Source organism: Fulmarus glacialis, unplaced genomic scaffold, assembly GCF_000690835.1.
Source record: "Fulmarus glacialis isolate BGI_N327 unplaced genomic scaffold, ASM69083v1 scaffold12400, whole genome shotgun sequence".
NCBI classification, from domain to species: domain Eukaryota; kingdom Metazoa; phylum Chordata; class Aves; order Procellariiformes; family Procellariidae; genus Fulmarus; species Fulmarus glacialis.
In genome coordinates, this window is record NW_009187150.1 from 615 (window position 1) to 23546 (window position 22932).

General features: G+C 36.2%; 1 long non-coding RNA gene across 1 annotated transcript; it reads right to left on the reverse strand.

The window, feature by feature from the left end:
* Window positions 1-203: 203 nt before the first annotated feature.
* Window positions 204-20152, reverse strand: LOC104074069. The gene is made up of 3 exons (XR_683491.1): window positions 20039-20152; window positions 10098-10322; window positions 204-330 (listed from the first exon to the last, which is right to left on the reverse strand). It is a non-coding gene; the product is annotated as an uncharacterized LOC104074069 (long non-coding RNA).
* Window positions 20153-22932: the final 2780 nt, after the last annotated feature.

Here is a 22932-nt window from a genome sequence, read left to right on the forward strand (position 1 = left end):
ATTTCTCACAGACCAGATAAATCTGAACTACTCATTTGAATAAAGATTATGGGATCAGGATCTACATTGACGTTTGTTTCTGTTAATTTTAGATGTGGGATTTATTTCTGCTCAGTGGAGGATGTGGTATATCTCTGTTTGTAACAGAACCTACCATAAAAAAATACATAGAACAATTCAAAAAACAAGAGGCAAAACCGCTCCTACCTTCATATTCAGCAAGGCACAGGCATTCATAGCTATTGATGAGGTCTCTGCAGGTGGCTCCATTCTGGCAGGGCGCAGAAAGGCATTCGTTATATTCCTCTTCACAGTAAAGGCCGTGGTAACCTAAATCACACAAAGAGGAAATAAAACAAGCTATGAAACACTCCCCAGTAAAAATTAACAATTAAGCGACTATAGATTGTGGACAGATGCTTGCTAATTGAAATATAGCGTGCAGACAGATACATGTTAAGACATCAATTTTAAGGACATCTGCTCCCCAGCTGAAATTACAAAAAAAATCCTGGAAGCACAATGTTCTGAGAGAAGCCCCAGCCACTGCCCCTGCGATAAACCACAGCGAGGTCACAAACAGAGAGGCTGGTGATCAAGCCCCCTACGAACAATGCGAATAACCACACTCTGGTTGTAAAAAGGAATAAACTAGTATCGACATATCTCCGAGCTTTCTTGGATCCTTGAATCAAAGCCAGCTTTCATCAAAGTGGTGATAAATGTATAACAGTAGTTAGAATGATAATGTATTTTAATTTTAATGCTGTACAGTGTCAAAACACTGCAGAAGCATTAAGATACTTAATTTTTACAGTATTCCCAAGCTGTAGGCAGGTATTATGGTCTGATTATGCAGACAAAGAAAGTAGGAGCACAGAAAAGCTATGAGACCTGCTAACGGCCACTGAGTCACTTGTATCATGAGGTAAGAAATAAGGAGTTAATCCACTTGAAATAGCACTTTTCTCATTATTTAGTGTGTCATACAATCATCAGTCTTAACAGTAGTTGAAACAACTTTCTAGACACAGTTTATCAGGTCAAAGTACTCATATTAAGTAACCTCCTCATATTAAGTAACACCATAAATTAGTATAGTGCAACAGCAGAAGTAAACTAGCTGTAATTCTAAAATATGTTTGCCTGATTATATTGGTTGCTTAGTGTTAAATGTGAAGATTCATAAGCCTGGTCATTTTGAAGACTATTACATTTGATACGAAGAAGCTTATTTAATTCCTCTTCAATGGACCCAGGTTATATTTTTGTTAATGAAAAGCGTCCTCTCTTCTTTCTTTTTACTTTTTTTTTCTTTCTTTCTTCTTTCTTTTTCTTTTTTCTTTTTTAAGGTAGGGGCTTTCGAACTCCAGAAACAATGTCTAAATTTATAGGCAATTAATACATCAACAAGAAAAAAAAGAAAATAGGTTGGTCACAATGTTTAGTAAGTACAAATAATGCATTTAAATGCACCATAAGCACTGCTTTCTCCCTGACGGACAAGCATTAGCACAGAAGAACTGTCAAACTGCTAGTGTGTTTGACCAATGTATGGGGCAATTTGCTCGAGTCTTTCTAAATAGTCTCCCCCTTCTTTGGGGGCACAGGGAATGTTTCATAATTAGCCAAATTACTGTCAGGGGAAGGTTCAGAATTTAATATATTAAACAAAATATGTTCTTACCCTTTTGAAAGTAGTACAACTATTTCTACTAAAACATGCATCTTTCATAATGTTTACCCCCTTCCTGGAAATTACAGCAAATAATTGAGTGACCAGAATTTTGCATTTTCTACATCTCTTCAGCTGTTAGCTACGTGCTGCTAATAACTGCAAGTCAGAGCATCTGACTCGGGGCATCACACAGCCTACCTCCCTCTCAAGCAAACCAAAGACAACACAGTTAACGTCAACTGAATTGACTGGATAATTAACACAAATTAGCGCTTCGGATGTTTTAGTAAATGGTTTGGCTTCATGAAGCCATAGCACCATCTCTTCTTTACCTGACCATGAAAAGGTGAGGATAGAAATTCTAGCCCATACTGTTGTCCACAGAGTAATCCCAGAGACACTTTGTACACAATGGTTACTGCACACTCTTTTTCCTTTTGGCTTGTTATTTTATAATATTTGACTGGTACTGAAAACAATGTAGACTGGGAAATTTTTTATTTGTTTTAAACAAAATCTTTCCTCTATTTGTCAACTTTATTCAATGTTCTTGAAATCTGATAAAGGTCTATATTACACTTTTTAAAAAGCAGTTTCAAAAATGCTTTCATATTAAAAACATTGTTTCACAAAGAACAGTCATACAGAGAAGATATGTCATGATACGTTAACAGTACGTAAGGACACTCTTCCTACACCCCTACCATGGATTAATTTTGGTTAAATCAGTTAAACATTTAACCTTCTTGACTCATCATAGCTGATACTCCCCTCGACCTCCTATTAGTGTCATATAATACCATGAATATGTACTTGTAATCTATAATATAATACCATGCATTGGAACAGTGTTTATATGCTTTTTACAATCTTGATTTACTCATTAGATACAGCTATAAAAGCAATAGATGAATGAGCATACAATGAATAAAAATGCCATGGGCATGAATAAACATGCCAGGGAAAAGGCCTAAAATACAAAGTGTAGATTCTGCAGTGTGGTTTTACTTCTTCAGATAATCTCTAGTTAGTAGCAAAAATTATAGACATGAAAAGCAGGTATCTTTCATGAACAAAAAAACAGAGAGGGGCAGATTCTCATCTTAGTAAGCGGCAACCTATACTCACTCTCCTGGTCTAAATTTTCCCCCAAATTCTCACAGAACAATAGAAAATACGACAAATGCCACCTCCAGACACCATTTCCATCTCCCCTCCCTCTTATGGATAATTAAAAATAAAACTGTATGAAGATACAACAGATGTTAGTACTACACAAGATGCATATGCAATATTACCCATTTGATTTTGTCTTTTCGTAGTAAATAGTTAGTTGGACTAGTAGGTTATTAAGAAACATTTCAGAACCACTTTCTCCAAAGCTGTTAGCCAGGCAATACAGAATTAATTATGCTAAACGTTATGGGTTTTTTATTAGCCTATGATGAAGTTTATCTACCTTATGATAAAGAGAAATATCCTTATGTCATGACATCTGTAGCCAACATACAAACCACCAAAATCAGAAAACTTAAAAGAAAAACATATGGGAATTCCCTGTGTCGAACACAGATGTAATTAGATATTGCGGGGGGCGGGAAATGTTTTCCACACGTTACACACTTCTCACCTTGCAAAGGGAGCAGAGGGAAATTCGTGACTGAATAGTTGTCTGGTTTCCAAAATCAGTATGAACTATCGTATCACCTCCTTAGGATTAAGACAGCCCACGCTGTCAGACACTGCACGCAGTGAGAGAAAGATATTTTCTCTCTCCACGAGAGGGCAGATCTCGCCCACACACGATTTCACCCTCATTGTCCTCACCTTGGTGCCAGCAGCTTCCTTCTTGCTGTAACTGATGTGAGTGGAGAAGTTCTGCTGTGGGACCAGGCACCCGAGGGAAAGGCGTGTTTCTTCTCATGGAGCCAAGAGGCACCATATCATTCTCAACAAGTGTTTCTCGTTGTATTATTGCTTTTAGATTCTACTGATATATAAACCATGTATTATACTGAATTCATACATATACCCTCAAAAAGGTATATTTTCATTAAAGAATTTAGGTGGAAACAGGAAAATTTTTCATAGATAACTTCAGAATAACAGACTCTAGGATAGTTGCTTCCTCTCTTTCTAGTAATGTTACGATTCTGCTGCTTTTATGTTCACAAGCAATGCCAAATACAGCTATTTGCATCTTTTGTGGTGTATAACATTTCTGTGGACATATTCAGAGAGAAGGAAACAATACCTACATTAACAACACTTCTCCACCTGCTGTGTCCTCAGCAGGGGAAAAAGCCGCATTGCAGCTTCAGAAAGGGCAACAAATATTATTAAACTTCTTTTTTCCAGGTCACTAGAAATTGGATATGCCTTCAATAACTGCACCCTCATGAACTCAAGCAGAACTTGCCAATGACGGACCCATTCTGATGTGCTCTCTTCAGAGGCTGGGGGATGGACAGGGCACCCAAAAAAACCTTAAAATAAAGATGTCCCTACGTTACCTCTTCTCCCTCTACGTGACTGTCCTTCTGCTACTAGTCTTTACAAAGGCAGGAACAGATCTGTTACCACTCTCCTCCGGATTCCCAAATCTTTCTTTCTCTTTCTTAAGCAACAGGGAGGCTGCCTGGAAGAGTCCAGGACATTTGCCTGATGCTCTCTGGCATAGTCTTCAGACAGCTACATGCTGAGGTGCACTCTCTTTGCACACAGCTATGTTAAAAACTGCAAAGGGACAAAACGTGAAAGGGAACGCACAATCTGTGTCGCGCAGGCTGATGAGGAGAAGCCACGGGTTTTGTCAAAGCCTTCGAGAGCAGTTGACAGAGCAAAAGATACGGCAGTGCTTGCCAACATCTTGAGAATATCTGCACTACCAGGTTAACAAAAGAGAGAGGGAGAAGCTTACTATTCCCTTTATAAATCAATAAAAAACAAAGTTGAAAGCTTCTGAGGCTTTCTTAGACACTAGCTCCTCAAGAGTGATTCCCTGGACTTATCCACACTTAACGCTTCAGCAAATCAAGGCAGCAGGAGAAAAATCCCAGCTTTATGGGAAGCCGTAATGGGATACGATGCAAGAGAGCTCCATTTTGCAGGGAACAGCATCAGTTCATATATGGCCGCTCACTAACACAGTTGCATGTGTTCAGTTAAAGTCTGAGCTTATATAGCAATTGAATAAGAGAAAGAGAGAAGAGCTGCTCCAGATGGCAGGGTGGTAGGAAGGCATGCTTACCAGCCACGGCCAGATTGCATGGAGGGTTGTCTTAATGTAGAAGTGGAAACAAGATGAGGAAACAGAGGCAATAAAGGGCTCACAGGCAGTCTGGAACTGGAATTAACCTAAAGTCACTGCTGCCAGACCTTGCATTTCCTGCCCCAGTTCCAAAATGTGGGAAGGGAAAAGACAGAGAAAAGAAAAATTGCTACTGCTACAGACAAATGTTGCACTTGCCTCTGCAAGGGCACTGAGATAAACCTACTCTCCTATAACCATCTATTAAGCTACATGAGCAAAAGATCAAGTGCAGAGGAAACATACTCCACGGTACTACTTCTGAAGTTCCCACCACTCTTCATACCCTATGGAATTTTTTCTGACACTCCTTCCCGCCCCCCCCCCAATCTTCTATATATGCTATCATATATATTTATAAAGTAGAGGGCAGGTGTTAATGTCTGTACTTGTGTTTTGCAGTTTCAAACTCCATACCCCTATATCTTTAAGAAAGCCAAATGCAAAACTTTGCTGTGGTATTAAGTTATTCAATTTCTAGATAGATTTCTTCTCTTTGGGTCAGACAAAAATAAAAAGAATATATTAAATATTTGCATTTGAAATTGATAGCAGCTCTGTTAAAATAATGGAGTGTAAAGAGGGGGAAAGTTTTAAGAAGAGGAAGAAACTGCTTTGGGATTCAGGGACTAAATAAACGTTCTATGAACAGACACAATGGGTTCCCACTGGTTTCATGAACCAGGCTCTAGATGAGAAATCCAACAAATGAGCACAAGAATTTTTATCAAGATCAGTTCTTTAACTCTGTCTTTTCCCTTCCCACATTTTGGAACTGGGGCAGGAAATGCAAGCTCTGGCAGAAGTGACTTTAGATTAATTCCAGTTCCAGACTGTCTGTGAGCCCTTTATTGCCTCTGTTTCCTCATCTTGTTTCCACTTCCACATTAAGACAACGCTCCACGCAATCTGGCCATGCCTGGTAAGCATGCAAACCCAACAAAAATTATTAATCTAATGTCCAAACACTGGATATTTCTTTGTTACCTGTAAAGGGACAGGTGATAAGTATTAATAATTTGGGTGTGTAAGCATATAATTAAAGATTTAAAGGTAAAGTTTCATGTGCAATTGAAAAATCACACACATAGAATCATAGAATCATAAAGGTTCGAAAAGACCTCTAAGATCATCAAGTCCAACCGTTAACCCAACACCACCATGCCCACTAAACCATGTCCCTAAGCACCACATCTACACGTCTCTTAAATACTTCCAGGGATGGTGACATAATACAAAGTAGGTATTGTTGCATAGGCTTTTGAATTCCACAGAGCCCTCTCCACAGACATTTGAAAGAGAAGTATATTCAGCTCAGAAATAACTTACACATTTTTTCCCTTCATTCTGGAAAAGGGAACATTCAAAAGTATTACACTGCTTTCCAAGTTAACTTATACAAATTAGCTTTTCTATACAAGCTATTAGATGATGTAAGTTATCAATAACAATGCTCACAATGAAAACCAACACACAAAAAAATTCTTAGTAAATGCCTAGTTGTGTGTGTTCCGCAAATTGTGCAGAAATGCAAGTATAATAAGTATCCTTTATCATTCTTCAAATCCAAAAAGCATGGAAAACAGACTGCCTATGAAGCAAGGAGACTTTCACAGACCTTGGGCTAATTGGAACTGTTTAAAATTTCTCTCGTTTAATTTTTGTGGCAGAAGTAACACAGATGAAAATCCAGCTGACACTATGCCTGCTAGTAGAAACAGGGCATAAAGGAAGGATGGCATTCAGGTCACACATATAAGCAAAACTCTGCAGCGCTCTGCTTCTGTAATAAGAAATTATATCTTCTGTCAAATACCTCAAAAAAAAGAACATGGCATCCTAGAACCGAAGACAAAAAAACAAGTGGCAGGTTCTAAAGTTTTTAAAACAGAATGTTTCAAATATACCATATAACCAATATAGACGAGAGTTCTAAAATGTCATTTAATAAACTTACCATTAACATATCTAAAAAAAAAAGTGTATGAATTCAGGGACATGTCTGAAAGTGAAAGACTCCCATACAAAGAAGTCAGTAGTCTAGGAGCTGGCACGCTGATGCTGAGAGCCTGCAAGCCAGAAAGCCTCAGGGTCAAGAGGCAGAGATCATTTCTTTCCTACTAATGTATGGTAATATCTTTATGTAGTTCAGTATGCTTATTATTAACCCGTGATAATGCTACTAAACTACACACAAATTACTTTACAAGTAATTGTAACGGAGACCGTCAAAGCCTCTGCAGGCAAAATTGTAAATAGAATCCAGCTTTTTAATATACCAGAGATGTAATCAAACTGTCAAACTGATTTTGATGAAGATACAAAAAACGTGTTAGGCTATGCTCTATAGTCACTACTTTAGGGGTTTTTTTAGGAATTGGAACATAGGAATCCTCAAGTTTAATTGCTCATCTGCCTTACACACACTAATTACTCAAACCACTGGCAAAGTGTGTATTATGATGCCTTCTAAATACTGATCTACAAAGAAGTTGACTCCCATTTACCCACTATGTCATTCACTCATGAGGAAAATCTCTGTAGGTAATTGGTTCAAATCCTGCTACTAGGATTAAAAAAAAAAAAAAGAAAAACCATAATGGTACATTCATAACAATGAAAAGGCATAACAGAAGAAAACAAATAATCTGACTATTCCTACCTTGCTACCACTTAGGTGCAGTTCTTTAATTATCTTTTGAAATAAGTTATCCAAGTTTTTAAATTATTGACAGATTAATGACAAGCACTCAAAATTTGGCCTGTAGTTCCACCTTGATATGAAGCAAGTAATATTATTTCTAGAGCGAATTCCTTCTAAAACAAGTTGTCATTTTTAAAAGTGAAGTTTACAGCAGTCTACAAAATTTTTTGAAAAAAGAAATTGTTTTTTTAAATATTTCCCATTAAATTTCACACATGGAGCAACACAAAAGAGTTCAATTAAAGAAGTACCATATATGGTCTTGGGTGCAGCCTCTATGGCTTCTCATCTGGCTAACTTTTAAATGCACAAAAATTATTTAAATAAAAATAAGTTACCGTAACATGAGATGTGTGAGACTACTTTTAAGTCCCGTGTGACACAGAATTAATTTGAACAAACCTAACCAACAACTTCTAATCAGGTTTAGGTGATAAATTCAGAAAAAAAGCTTTTATTTGTCAAAGAATATTTAACTCACTTTCTGTTGTTTGAACCACAGGCAAAGAACATTCTGAAGAAGATTAAAACTTCCCTGGTTTACGTGGAAAAAGAAATGCCTAGTTTTTCCTACCATGGACGACTCGGGGAAAGGGCACTCATGCTGGACAGCTCCCGATACTCCAGTTTGGAAATCAGATCCCTTTTTATACCAGAAATTTAGAAGACAATTTTTTACACTAATTGGGAAATTCAGATTTCTGTTGACTTGACATATTTTCCCAACGCTTATACAAGGGTAGAGTAACTGTCTTTGTGTTTCGATTTCTACAACTCAAAGCATCTGAATCCTGATAATTCTTTTCAGAACTTCCCAGAGCATACACAGCATGGGTATTCTTCAAAAAAAGCTCTTCATCAATCTCTGTTTTTTTCAGTCAACTGTGGTTTCAGTCATATATTAAAAACCTCTTGAAGATCAAAACATATTGATACATTTTGATCCCTTTCCTTGTTGCCCAGTGTTAGGCAGCTCCTCATCTCAATAGCTTCTCATCCTCTGTACAGATTTTTCTTGACCATGCCCTAACTGCTTGTACCATTCAACAGCTAAAAAAATAGCAGGTTTCTGTTACGAATCCAAACAAGTTAACAAAATACTCGCTAGTCAATCAAGGAATAGGTTGATGCTACGAAGTAACTCTCATGTTCCTACCTGCTGAGCGCTTTTTTCCCTGTCTTTCCAGATTTTTTTAACTTCAAACCTTTATTTCCTGTTCACTGCCTCTGCTATTTAGTCCTTCTGGGGGCTGGGTGAGGAGAAGAATATCCAAAATGAAGGGGTAAACATTAAACTATTAAATTCTCAGTTCTAAAAATGAATTTAAGAAAACAACACCTGGCAATTTTAACTACTTGCAATCAAAAAGATATTTTGTCAGACATGGAACTAATTATCAACTGATAGGAATTCTAGTTTGTGCTCTTGATAAGACAGGATATGCTAGCTCTATTGAAATATGATTAGGCCTGTTGCTCTTCATCTCAATACCCAATCCTTTTCTCTAAGGATTCCTCTATTATGCAAATGAACAGCAAAGCAATTAAATGCTTCAAAAAGGAAGACTGAAAATTAGTAATGAAAGAATTATCATCTTTACCTTCAAGTTTATAGCTTTATAGGAACAGACTTTAAAAAAACAGTGTCAAAATTATTCAAATGAAAACAAAGATTATTGGTTTTCACTCTAAGTGCTTAAGCAGTAGTGGGTGTACAGCACATATCATTCATTCTAACTGCTAGTTCACCTATTAATTGTCATTGCTAAAACATATAAAGGGAGCTATAAGCACCCCAATATTCTGTTACATTGGTACAATGAAGCAAAAAATCTAGAGCTAAGCAAAATGCAACCCAGACACCATGCACGGTTAGGCTATATTATCAAAGAGTTACCAGCTGAGTCTACTAGCGATACTCACCTAAGCAGTATCACTGGAACTTCTGAAAAGAGATAATTTATGTAAACATGGATGGCAGAACTACACCCTTTGGAGTAAGCAATTTTTTTTTTCTTCCCTACCTTTGTTCAGCTACCTTGTTTGTTTCCACTCCTTCCCAAATGATCAGTGTCACATTTTCCATTCTCTCTAGCAAATTTTGTAATTTCAGTGACACTGATACCTCACCTTAAAAAGATTTATCCTCCAGACTACCGTTTTATAATACAGCTGTAGATAGCAACCAAGCCATATGGATCTCAGTGGGTATTTTCAGTGCTCAGTCTGCAATTTTGATTTTCCAAATGTAATGTATAGATTCCTATCATTATTCTAAACAGATAGAACATCTGCTCAATGTGCTTTATATACTGAAAAGAAAAAAGGAAGTAATTTTAAACTATATATTGGAATCTACATATAAAAATATTAGAAGATTTACAAAACATGTAACTGGTACAAACCAGGGATACAGAGGCATTTGTAGCTGGTTCCAACACTGCGACAAATGCCATGTGCACAAGGATTCAGAGCGCAGAAGTCAATCAGCTGAGCACATGTAGGTCCTGTAAATCCAGGACTACAACTGCAGGAGAAGGCAAGTCTATCTGCATAACAGGTTCCATTGTTCTGGCAGGGAGATGATGCACACGGGTCTATTTTGTCTTCACAAGAGGTTCCTAAAAACCCTAAAAGAAATAAATGGTTTTGATAAGTAAGCATTCTGGTATAAATACAATTTTAATAACTAAAGCAAATTAAAAGTAAGCCATTGACATATTTATACTCCTATTTTTTTATCCTATGAAAATTACAAAAATACAGACTTCCTATATATATTAAACTCTAATTTTACCTATTAACATGGTATTATATAAGACGTTGCAGGTAGAATCATACTGTCATATGATTAAGGCAGTAAAGTGCAAAAATATTTGTTGAATTTGACAGTGCTTATCCACTTTACGAAGTGTATCTGGCTAGAAAAGCAGAAGACATTTTCTAAAGATCAGGAACAGACTAGCCTGGAAAAGAAGAAAAACCAAAACTGATCTTTTTTTCATTTCTGTTAATGCGTTTGTTAAGAATAACAACCTCTAAAGCAGCACATGAGTTTGCTTGAGCATCAATAAAAGATTACCTTTTACAAGAACATACTTCTTATTAGCAGGAGACACAATGATTTATTGAAGCAACACCATATAAAAATTAGACATAAAGAAAAGGATATCCTTGCAAAGGAGTTGTTTAAATCAGATGTAGAAAATAATAACATTTGAACAGATTGCAGTATACTAACTATAATTTTTATCACATACACATACATCACATACATTGCAATGTGAAGCGTGGTTATTGTACCCAAAAGCAAGTCAGAAAAGAACATTCAAATTCTAGCACCCCTCCAAATAAAAGAGCAAACTGTGCTTTCCATTCAACTCTCATATTTTTTGATGAGTATTTGGTCTATTCGTACAGACCACCACTTTTCAGGCTTAAAATTCCCTGGAATATCTTACATTGCAGAACAGCTCTTGAAATTAGAATACACTAATCTCACTGGGAATGAGAAATTAGGAGCAAATCAGGCCAACCTCCACTCAAGACCTCTCAAGCCAGCTTCGCCAATCTACTCTAGCCGGAACTGTAAACCCTTGCAGTTGTGCCAGTCTAAAAGACAAAGAACAGACCACATCGCCCCTGCTACCCAGGAGATTTTATCAACATTTCAGACACCAAAGAAAATAAGTAAATGCATAAAAAACTGTTCTAGGATTTGAAAAATATTTAATCAGAAAGAAAGAAAAAAAAATTTACAAAAAAAAAGCAAACTACAAAATGTGTCCAATGGTGAGAGAAAGGATCAAGATGGAGGAGATGTCTCTGTTATATAGCAGCCTGCCAACGACTCAGAGCATGAAAACAAATAATGACAGCTGACACTCTGGATTAACGCTCAATATTGAAAACTTATCCCTGATGGAATGAAGCAGATTTTTGGCCTTACTTCTATAGTTTTTGTATCTAGTCTCGCTGCTGGATTAAAACCAGTTGATGTATTAGAACTGAATGCCTATATTGTATAAAGCTTATGATGAATACCAAAATTGAGACCAAATACCACATCCAATACATGCTTTACAGCATCTCATTATGTTTTACTGACTCATTAGATATTTTTGTTATAAACAATGTCATTCCACATTTCAAGCAAGGTAAAATTCTTCAGGAAATAGTTTTCAGTTAATTTTTACAGATGTGTTACTTTCAGGGCATTTTGATTTTCTTTCTTTTCTAATTACTCATGATTCACATTCAGGTGAGTTAAAACTGTAACTTTATTTAACTGTCAAGGAGTTGGCATTTCTGAAAGCAAGCACATAAGAAATAGATTAATTTACATTTTAAAGCATAACAAAAAGCCCCAAACATTTACTAAAAGGTTCAAATTCTACAATTTGTTCACGATTGATTAGATTTGTTGAAAAACTGGGCAAATAATTTCAAATATCCTGAGGGCTTCCTCAAGGAGACAAATTCCATGTTTTATAGATCCACAAAAGCTCAGTGAACTGCATCAGAAAAAGGGGGAAAGGGATATTAAATAAAGGTGAGTAACCCACACAGGGATCTAACTCAGAGAATTAACAGAACTTAGATTATGCTAACTAAGAAAAAGATGGGAAGGCCACAACTGCCCTGTGAGTTCCAGACAAAACTAGGATATTCTTGGGTACTGTTGGCAGCATCCTCATAATATTAGGACCTGGACAAATGGCTTAAAAAGCCACATTTCCCTCATATGTTCATAAATCTTACACCAGACCTACGGAATGAAAAACAAAGAAAAAATAATCCAATTTTTAAAAAAAAGTCGTTAAAAAAAGAAACAACCTACAGACTGAACTTTTAACAGTTGAGTCATAAGTAACTCAGCAACAGGCCAGGAAAGAAAAGCAAGTCTGTCAGGGCACAGGCAAAGAACAGAGGCAAGAGCCTTCTGCCCTCTCCATTTTGCTATCCTATGGCTCAGATTGCTTCGTGAGCTTTATCAGGACCACCTGCATGCCAATGTTGAAGAGGGAGAGCTTAAAAACAGATATTGTGGAATCCTATATTATATTGTGGAATCCTATATTAGAGGTCCCTCCTGTAGACGATTAACTGCATAACCATCAGAAACTGAAAAGAACAGAAACCCTAAAATCAAGAATCTAATTCCAGCAACGTTTTGCTGACAAATTAAAAAAACCTGTACTGTTATCATAAAATCCCAGACAGATTTAAAAGAATCTGCAAGGATTTTTAACCATTACTGGGACGATATCAGCCAATGAGTTCGGTGAAATCTCTACACTAGCACTGAAGCCAGATTAAAAAGGATCAAGGAGATCTGAGGTCACACAATGACACTAATGCTGCTTCACTACAACCTTTGCAATAATCTTCCCTACAAAGAGAAGCTTACCGGCAGATGGCTAGTGTTTCAAGTGACAAAGCACTTCAAGAACATATGCAGGTTTAAAATACAGTAAAACATGTTGCCCTTGTGCTATCTTTGACTGCACTGCGAAATGTGTTTAGTTGATTCTGGAAGTTTAAATCTTATGTATGAGTTAAATATCTGAAAATACTCAAAGCAGCAGTAGTTATATATCTAAATCGAAGATCTATTATTTTGGCATTTCTAAATGTACATTTAAGTCCATATCAATAAAATTGTTGAAAACAAATAATGCAAATAATAAATTTAAAAATCAAATTCAGAGGTGTGTTGATTGAAAGCAGAATAAAATAAAAAAAATCAGGATTATTTATCTGCAAATAAATATCCCCTGAATTGTTTTTCAGCCAGCCAACATAACCCCAACCCTGGATCTAGGTCATTATTGGTGCAACAGGAACATGACTGAAAGGTAAAGACTACTCGTGATTTGAAAGATCTGAATGCAAAATTTACCAAAGGAATAACATGGAAGATAAAGGGGAAAGGCAATATTAGAAAAGATTTATACTGTTAAAAACCACAATACAATATTTGTGCTTACATGGATCAGACTATTTGGCTAGTTGACAAGAAGAATAAAAGTAGTAAGTCAGGTGATATTCCTCATATATTGCTATAGTCCTCCAGGGTAATGATAAAAACTAGATCAGAAAATGTTTTCAGAGATAGAAAAGCTCTGGATAAAAGCCAGATTTTTCATCATGGTGGGATTTTAATTACTTGGCTAATGAAAGCAAAAGAGCCATGTACAAAGCAAGGAAGTTAAACGTTATCTGAAGATACTGTACAACTGCTTTTTATACAGTCTGTGGAACAACAAACTTGCCTGAATGTTATTTTAGACCTAATTCCAAGAATTACACAAATGTGAAAAATTAAGTCTGTGAATTGCTAAGACTAGGGGTTACAAAATCTTTAGATTTGAAATACAGGGATAAATATTAAAAGAAATAAAGGCAATTTATTATTTTCCCTATAGAAAATTGTTTTATGAGGAAATACAAGATGTTTGATGGAATTTCACCAGAATTCTGTAAAGGGAAAAAAGATACTCATCAAAAGGAAACAAGAAATCATTAAAATTTAGTTGTAAGATTTTTATTGAGATTCACCCTAGCTAAGTCATAACGGATAAAGATGAACAAAGGCGTTAAGGAGAAGTCTATTAAAAACAGTAGCAATTTGGGAAGATGCCAGGTAAAAACATTAGATTAGCAGAAAGTAACAGAAACTAAACAGCCATAAAAATTTTTAATTAACAACAAAATGTTCTTCAGGTAAATTAAATTCTCTTATGGTAATATGAAGAATTCTGCATTCTCTAATCACCAGTAGCCTTGGGAAATATTCCATATGCAACAGCTGTGTGACCTAGTTTCCTGGAATCAAGATAATAAATAGGTTTATTGTATGTAAACCTAAAGAAGTTAAAATCAGATCTGCAAGATATAATACAGAAAAAGGCTTTTACATGAACAATGAAGCCCAGAAAAAGTGAAGACTTTGAAACTTAAACTACTCTTAATCTAGGCAAATAACTTCTGTTCTCCCAGTCAATTAAAATTCATGGTGACAATGTACGTTTTCTAGCTGCTATTGCAAATCAACACATATGAATCACAACTTAACATCTTCTATAGCTGTCAAACTCTTTATTTTTTAAGCCACAGAAACCACAATAAGAGCATTCACAAATTTGCTGCTTTCCAGTACTTCCAGAAATACCTGCAGGTATTTCAGGGCACTGTTGCTCACGTGTTGCGTAGCTGTAGTTACCTGCAGCTAGTTAAATCGTCAATAGTAAAATAAAATCAGTCCTGAAATGTGAATTTCAAGTAATCTATATATTAAACTCCCAATCATAACATTGTTTTCTCTCTATCTCCTTCTATAGGATGGCTATGAAATCCATTATTGCTGAGGAGTATTTTTCAGAAATATATTAATCTGAATGAAAAGATTTCTGCCATTTCTGTCAGAGCAGGTGACCTCCGCATAGAGAAAGTAGCAAAATCCCAAGAATCCAAGCCAGTTTCATGGGATTGGCCTGCCGAATGCTTGCCATTTTTATCAAAGATTAATGTTTTCCTGTAACACTGAATGCAGTTCATCTGTACACATCATCAGGACATTAAAATTGCATGTAACAACTTCAGAAACATCTTCCAACAGAAGTTTATTTCTTTGTTATAATAACTGATCTGCACTTTGCTCATTTTTATCTGGTTTTGTTCAAAACCATATTCCACTACTAATTTATTTTAATATTATCTCATGAGCAAAATTAACAAAGGCTCTCCAAATGTTTAAAATATGTAAAATATATATATATACATAAAAAGTACCAAGTCTTTCATTTTATCAGCTTTACAAAATTTGCATGTGTAAGGAACAAATTAGTGAGACTTGTATTTCCTCACTACATGATCAGACAATTTCCATACCCTTTTTTTTTAAGCTTTTGACAAAGATTTCAATGAATTTAATAACTATATAAATAAGTTTCTCCATCACTGAAGCATTTATTGTAATTACATTTGCTTATTCCAATCAGCTTTTTTTATGTTTCTAATTATTATTTTATATTGAATTCCACTTCACGGTGCTTCGGGAATTTACATAACTTCTCAGTGACCTAAGGAAAATGAAGTAACCAAATCTATAAGTTGATGAGCAGTATACCCCAATCAACTCAAATAGAATTAATTAATATTACTGTCAATACAATAGTATGTTATACATTACAATAAGTGGAGAAAATCAGAGGAGATATTTAAGAGTGATACGGGTATTTATGGAATCATTCTGAATATAAATTTCAAATATCCATGTTCAGGTTGACAGATGTTTACTATGTTTAGGTTTTTAGAATGTCTAGAAAATTCTTTGCATGATCATATGAAGGTAATATTTGCTAAATGTATGAAGATGATCAAAGATCTCTATCCCATTGTAAGTAAGTACAACATCCCAAACATCCTTTTCACAATAATAAAGAGTCAAAATTTTGAACAAATTCTTCAGCCCTTAGTATTGCTTAAGCTTCTTCACTATAAATTTGAGTATAAAATCCAATTTTCTCTTTAGTACAGGTGACTCAATAACTTCAGATAGCCGTTTATTTTCTGACATATTTTGGACATTAAAATCTACAATGCATCACACAGAAAATGGAATCTGCAAGCATAAAGAAGTTTTCTTTACTAAAGGACTCTTAAGATAGTAAAATTGTCTAAAGAATAATCATGAAATGTTCATATCTGATCTAGGCTGCTTTTTCAGTGCCTCAGATCTCACCTTCTGTAAGTTATCACATGCTTCTTTCATGACCACAGATCTCATTTGTAGAAGATATGCACAATCTCGAGATCATTCCTGACTGTTTCCATCTCATTCCTTTTTCTGCCATCTTTTTCTTTTCCCTTTGTGATACTTTCCATCTTCTCTTATCCTTTTCTTCCTAACCACATTGTATCTCCAGTCTTTTAGTTTTTACACATATATAACTCCTTGGCTACTACCTTTCCCCCACTGTGCTGAATTAGCACTACAGAAAGAAAGGCCTCTTCTCAACAAGCAATTACTATTAGGCGCAGCAGGAGAATAGCAGCAGAGCAAGAGACCTCACTTAAATTAGAAACCTATCATGGGGTTTTGGTAGGGATTTTTTTAGTGGAAAATTTGAGGACATGCTAAAAATAGCAAATCTGCAAGTTATTGCATCGGCAATTTTCAGTTAACTATCCTTTGTTGTGTTTACAAAAATAACCAAATCTCTTCAAAACCCAAACAAATGCTCTCAAAATATGCCTCTATGAGAAGATAATACCTCAAAAGAAGAAAGAAGAATCATGGGAAAGACAGTCATTAGTAAATTTAGACAACAGATTTTGTTAAATCAACCCTTTCTTTCCCTCCACAAAATGTCTGAATTCCTGAGCTCATTGGCATTAGATCTTCCAGAACAAGATGGAAAAGCAACACCTTACTACCTACTACGCCCATTAGGCTACTCCGGAGCAACAGTACTGGCCCTTGCAGACAGACTGTGTCACTTCTGCACCAACGCTCTCCTCTCTTTATGGTGAGTACATGAGTAGGAAGCACAGCTACGTAACTTCATGGGAAGCATGAAGCTCTTTGAAAGAACAGTAATTACTAGGGAGTCAAGGAGAATCTTCGGGGCTGCTGTTGAGTTATCACAGACTCACTCAAGAAGAGCAACCATGCACACAAGATGGCATTTGTTCCTGCAAATCTAAGAATGATTTTCTTATGTCCAAGGGACTGAGAATCAGACATGGTGCGTACAAGACTATTCTTTCTAAGGGAAAGAACCCTGGGCAGTCCAGAAACTGATTCCTGAAACTTTCTATCGCCTCCAGAGGCTTTTTCTACATTGGAAATAATACAGGTCAATGTACGAAAACTGTTTTTAACAAGAGTTGTAAATGTATTTCAGTAAAATTTTTTTCTTGTGTTGCCCCAGGGCTTTTTGAGAACATTTATACCATGTGAGCATGTTAGACATATAAATAAGCAATCAGAGTAACAGGTCTTCCCCCAATTCTGTCCTCGCTCTTGGAAACATGGAAATGATATGGGGAGACTAGAACTGGTAACTCTGCACAGAAAGTTTCAGACAGGTGACCCAAAGAGCATGTTTGCCTATCAACAAAGTCTTTGGGCAGAGAGGTACTTCTTGAAGTTGCTAAGTAATTGTAATTTTTTTCTTTCCTCTGGAAGGGTCAAAAAGCACATTGTATCTTTAAGGAAAGTCCAGAAACCATAGAAAAACTCAAGACTCCAAGCAGAAAAGGAGCACAGGTTTGTAACACTTAGTAAGAAAGGAAGTGCCAACAAACAAAAATACCAGAATACTGAGAAAATGGTACCAATGTGCCCAGAAGGAAAAAGAGCAAAGCATACAACCTAAATACTAAGATAGTACAATGACAGTGCCAAAATAAGCCTACTTAAAGCAGAGCGTACCACAGAAACAACTGGAAACTTATCAAAGACAAACATGGATCAGTGGCAAAGAAAGGAGCAGAAGAAAAATGTTCAGGAAAAAAAGCAGGCAACAAGACTGTAGGACCAAGTGGCGTAACACAGAGACAGCCAAACACGAGTAAAACTGAGAAAAGAGAAGCGCAAGTAACTTGGTTCTCCTGGCGCAGAAAAGCTGTTGTCAGTAAGAATGCTACGCATCAAGCGGTGGCAGATAACCTCTCCATCACCCTCTTTGGAGGGAAGGGCTCCGGAGGGAGATGAAGGGAAGGTTTTCCTCCCGCAGGGCACCGGGGAATGGCGCGGGGCCCTCGGCGCAGCCAGCTGGTGCACTGGCAAGAGCAGCGTTGCTGCCTGCGGCTGTGCCAGGGCCTGCGGGCCGGGCGGAGCTGGCAGGCTGCCCCGCTCCTGTTCACGGGCTAATTGCTGCTGGCACGAGCTCCCTGAGCAGGAGAGCAGCCACAACCTCGCACAGCAACCGAGGCATAAGTGCGTTTTAGCAGGGCACTGAAGAGCTATGCTACAAGCACCATATCCCAGCCGCAGCACCACAGCACACCACGGCAGAGGACAGGTGATGTGGCCGTCTAGGGACCTCAACCCACCAGTAACCCTGCCCATGGCCAGCTTCTCAAATGGCGGTAGGAAAAAAGTTGAGAGATGGTCAGCATACTCATTAATAGGTCATCGGGAGCAAGCAATTAAGAAACAAACAGAGAAACAAATATGGCAGTTCCAAAACAACCAAAAATCCCAGTAGCTATTTTTCCAAGCATTTATTATTGGAAAGATCATTTCCTGCAAAGCATCCTTAAAGATCCTCGAACAGATTTCCTAAGAAAAATGCAAGTAAATTATTCACCAAGTCTAACATCTAATAATTTTCTCACTGAATTTTGCTACTAGTTATAAGGCAAACAATTTTCAAAATTCTTCCAAATGCAAGATCTGCACTGCTGTCAAAATGTCAGTGTCTGTGTTTCAACACAGCTGTTAAGTGGGTCACTCATTAAAGCATAACACTCTAGAAAAGCAAGGAATCAGTCTAAAGAAATTACAAGTAATCCTCATTATTAAGCAAGTATGTATTATCGGAGCAGTTATCAAAGACTTGTACTCTTAGAGCAAGCATAAGGTGCTGGCAGAATAAAAACAACATCCACAGATCAAGTAAGAACAGAAATACAATTAGTTCAAGGTTCTAATCTTAATTATAAAATAACTGATAGAAGGCTTCATAATTGAGAGCTTTCACTCTGATAGTTTTTTTATGAGCATTTTAGGCATCTGCCATTCCATCAGCAAATCGTTACGAAAGCAGACACTTCAGCATTGTGGTGTCCTCATCTCACATAGTTACATTTACAGTGTTTACCAATGCGAATCACTGAAAGGCTTTCATGTAGAGAAAGGAGTAAGTCCAAATAGAAAGGAGCATGAATTAAAACTTTGGGGGATTGAAATCATTCCTTTAGTTTTGAATTATTGCTCTGACTCATATGTAGAAATATGCAAATACTACAAGGGAGGCATCTTTTTCTCACACATTTACTGGACAACACAATAATCAGACCACACCATAAGTCTCTCAGATGCACCTTTCTCACAGTACTGGAGCCTGATTTCTACTGTAGAGGTGCCAGAGAATGAGAGAACATTTCTGCACCACATATACACTGAAACACTAAGCTCCTACCATACTTCATATACTATTGCCGATTACACAGAGATTTTTCATCTGGATTTTTTTTCTGCTTACAATTATGGCCTAAGGCACAATTTTAAAAATATTTAAGTATATATATAACTAGAACTGAAAATTTAGAGTAAGTACACCCCGCAAAACATCAATTTGTATGAGGTACTAGATAGGTCTTTGCTGTTTACCTTCTGGGCACTGACAACTGAATCCACTGATGTTGGATGAGCAGGTACCTCCATTTTGGCATGGCTGCTGGATGCAATGATCAATCTCTGACTGGCATAGCTCTCCAGTGTAACCTAAAAAACAGCACACAACATTCAGAAAATATAGTGAAAATGAGTTTTTATCACGAAATGTATTACTAGGTCATTCAAACAGTAACATTAGTTTTCTTGAATAAAATTAACCAAAGAAAGAAATAGAATCCAGGACAGTCTTCTAATTTCTTATAAAATGAGATATTTAATTAGAACTTATACTTCACTGGAAAAACATAAGTAGTGGAAATCTAGATATTATATCAATTGTATTTTACCAGCAGCAATATTCTGATAGCACTACTATAATCGAGGTTGGTGCCGGGTCCTCATCAGCACCCATATAACCAAAAAAGAAGTCATTTTTGAATGGTTTTCAAACGCATCTTGAATCTCAAGTCAATAATCTTTAGCAAGACTTTAAACAAGACTTGACATTATGAATTAGTTGTGCATATGCTGAATGACTGTCATTTGCTCCTACTTCTGGGCTTCAAAAAGAGTGTTTATTTTAAGTGGGAGCTGTGAAGAACTGCTCAGCACAGTTGCAAACTCTTCCAAATAAGCTCCTATAAGTTCACAAGCTACAGATTGTGTGTACTGTACTATTTGACCATAAGTGTGCTTTGTTCCATATGTCTGATGTCTACAACACATCCCCCAAAAATGAACAAACTTACAAAATACAATTTAAATGATTAAACACTCCAAACTTAAATTCCTTAACAAATACCACACATTTCCCTTTCTAATTTTTATTTACCTCCAAGAAACTATCTTGGATGCATGACTGAAGAAGAAACTACACACTACACACAGAGGCATTTTATTTTTTAAAAGGAACCCTACATAAAATTGCAAATATCTTCCATAACAAGCATGTTTAACACAATGGCTAGTGTTAAAGACCAGTAAGCTATGAGTAGGTGACATTGTTAATACACTGCTATGAACAGGTATAAGACAAAGACCCAAGGTGACATAGAGGACATGCCTGCACTAGGATTTTGCTTATGCAAGGGAGAAAAAGAAAAAAAAGAAGAAAAAAATATTCTGATTTTGATTAAATAATTCTTTTTAATGCAATCAAAATTAACATTTATAAGTCTTTTGGGCAGGCTACTATACTTATACCTGTTCAAATCTATTGATGTCACCATAAAATAGTTCTCAACATAGATTGTGATATTTGGAGTTGCTAGAGCACTACTATAAAATATGATGTATACCTTACTGCTTTTATATGCTATAGAGAGCTAAACTATGATCCCATTTTCTGCAATGCAAAACCTGGAAAAAGAAACTTTGTTGTATGTTGTATCTGGACTAATGCCCATAAATCACCTAAACTGGAGAAAAATAATGAGGTCGAAAACCAGAACTGTGCTCTCGCGGGGTAGCTCCTCTGGACCGGATTGAGGCACTTGGAGGGACGTCAGCCTCACTCTGCATAACATGATTTTCTGTAATTCTAATTGGTCTCAAATTAACATAAAATTTACAAAAACAGCAATGAAGTATTACAGAAGACTACATCAACTTTTTTTTTTCATCTATAGGCTTCATATTTTTTCAAGTTCTCACATTCAGCTGATTATTTTTATGAATCATAATACAGTATTGAATATGCTTAACTCATTTAAACATTTTTCCATCTTCAAACTGTTACCAAGTTTGTGAAAGCTAAAAATTACACTGGAATTCAATGTGTATCCAAAAGAATGTTGGCACAGAAAGGCAGAAATCATTGTGTTGCTCTGAAGCTTGCTGCAGGAATCTGACTTCCTGCAATTGTCATTATAGCTTGTGGGAAAACTCATCAGAGATAATATTTTATGTCAGCTTTACAAAAATAACTATGTCCCATCTCATTATTATCTATAGGGCATGTTTTGTCCATCTGAAAGAGAATATGATTCGGGAATTTCATAGCAAATATGTTACAACTGCTACAAATTAAGAGGTGCTAAGCAATCACCATGGCAGGGGGGGTGGGAGGGGGTGGGGCGGAAAGCAGTTTGCTGGTGAGATACACTTTAAGAATCATTACAACTATTCATTTTGTGCTGATACTTATCTCCATAACATTTCCTTCTATCAAGATTTGGGAAACATGATCCTGTTCACATACAAATGTTTCTGAAACTTGCATGTGGAGACATTTATGATAATTAAATTCTTATTTACTGTTTTCTTTCATATTTTTCCATATGCAATATTTTTTAGAAAGTCATAATTACATGAAAACAGCTAGTTTCCTGACTATTTTTTGATGTGTGGGCACAAATTGGGGGGAAAAAAAAAATATGGGTAGAAACATAAACCACTTAAGTTAACAATGGTTAAGCCACCTGAATAACATTAGACATTTGCTATTAAAAAAATTAAGGAAAATTATTTTTAAAAACTTAAAAGTTAAACCTAAACATAAGTGTTGAGGCCATGAAGCACACCTTGCAAGTTCCAGAATGTAATAAATGAAGTTAACTTTTTTGGCTTACTGAGGATTTACAGACGGACTTGATCACACTATCATTCAGAAGGGAAGCCTTCACATATGGAAACCAAATAACTTCATTCCATCTATTGTAATCTTTGTTTTATACCATGAGAAGTAGGAGGGGGTTTATAGAAGGAAATATTTAGAATTTTTGACTTTTTTTTTTCCCCCCAATAGGAGCTAACAATTGTTCTAGTGACAAGGAGAAGAAACAATTATGAAAATAACAATGCATAAATTACATTTTAGAGAAATAGTAAAATCTAAAGTTAAAAGACAATAAAGACATCAATGGAAATATATTATATTTCCAAAATAT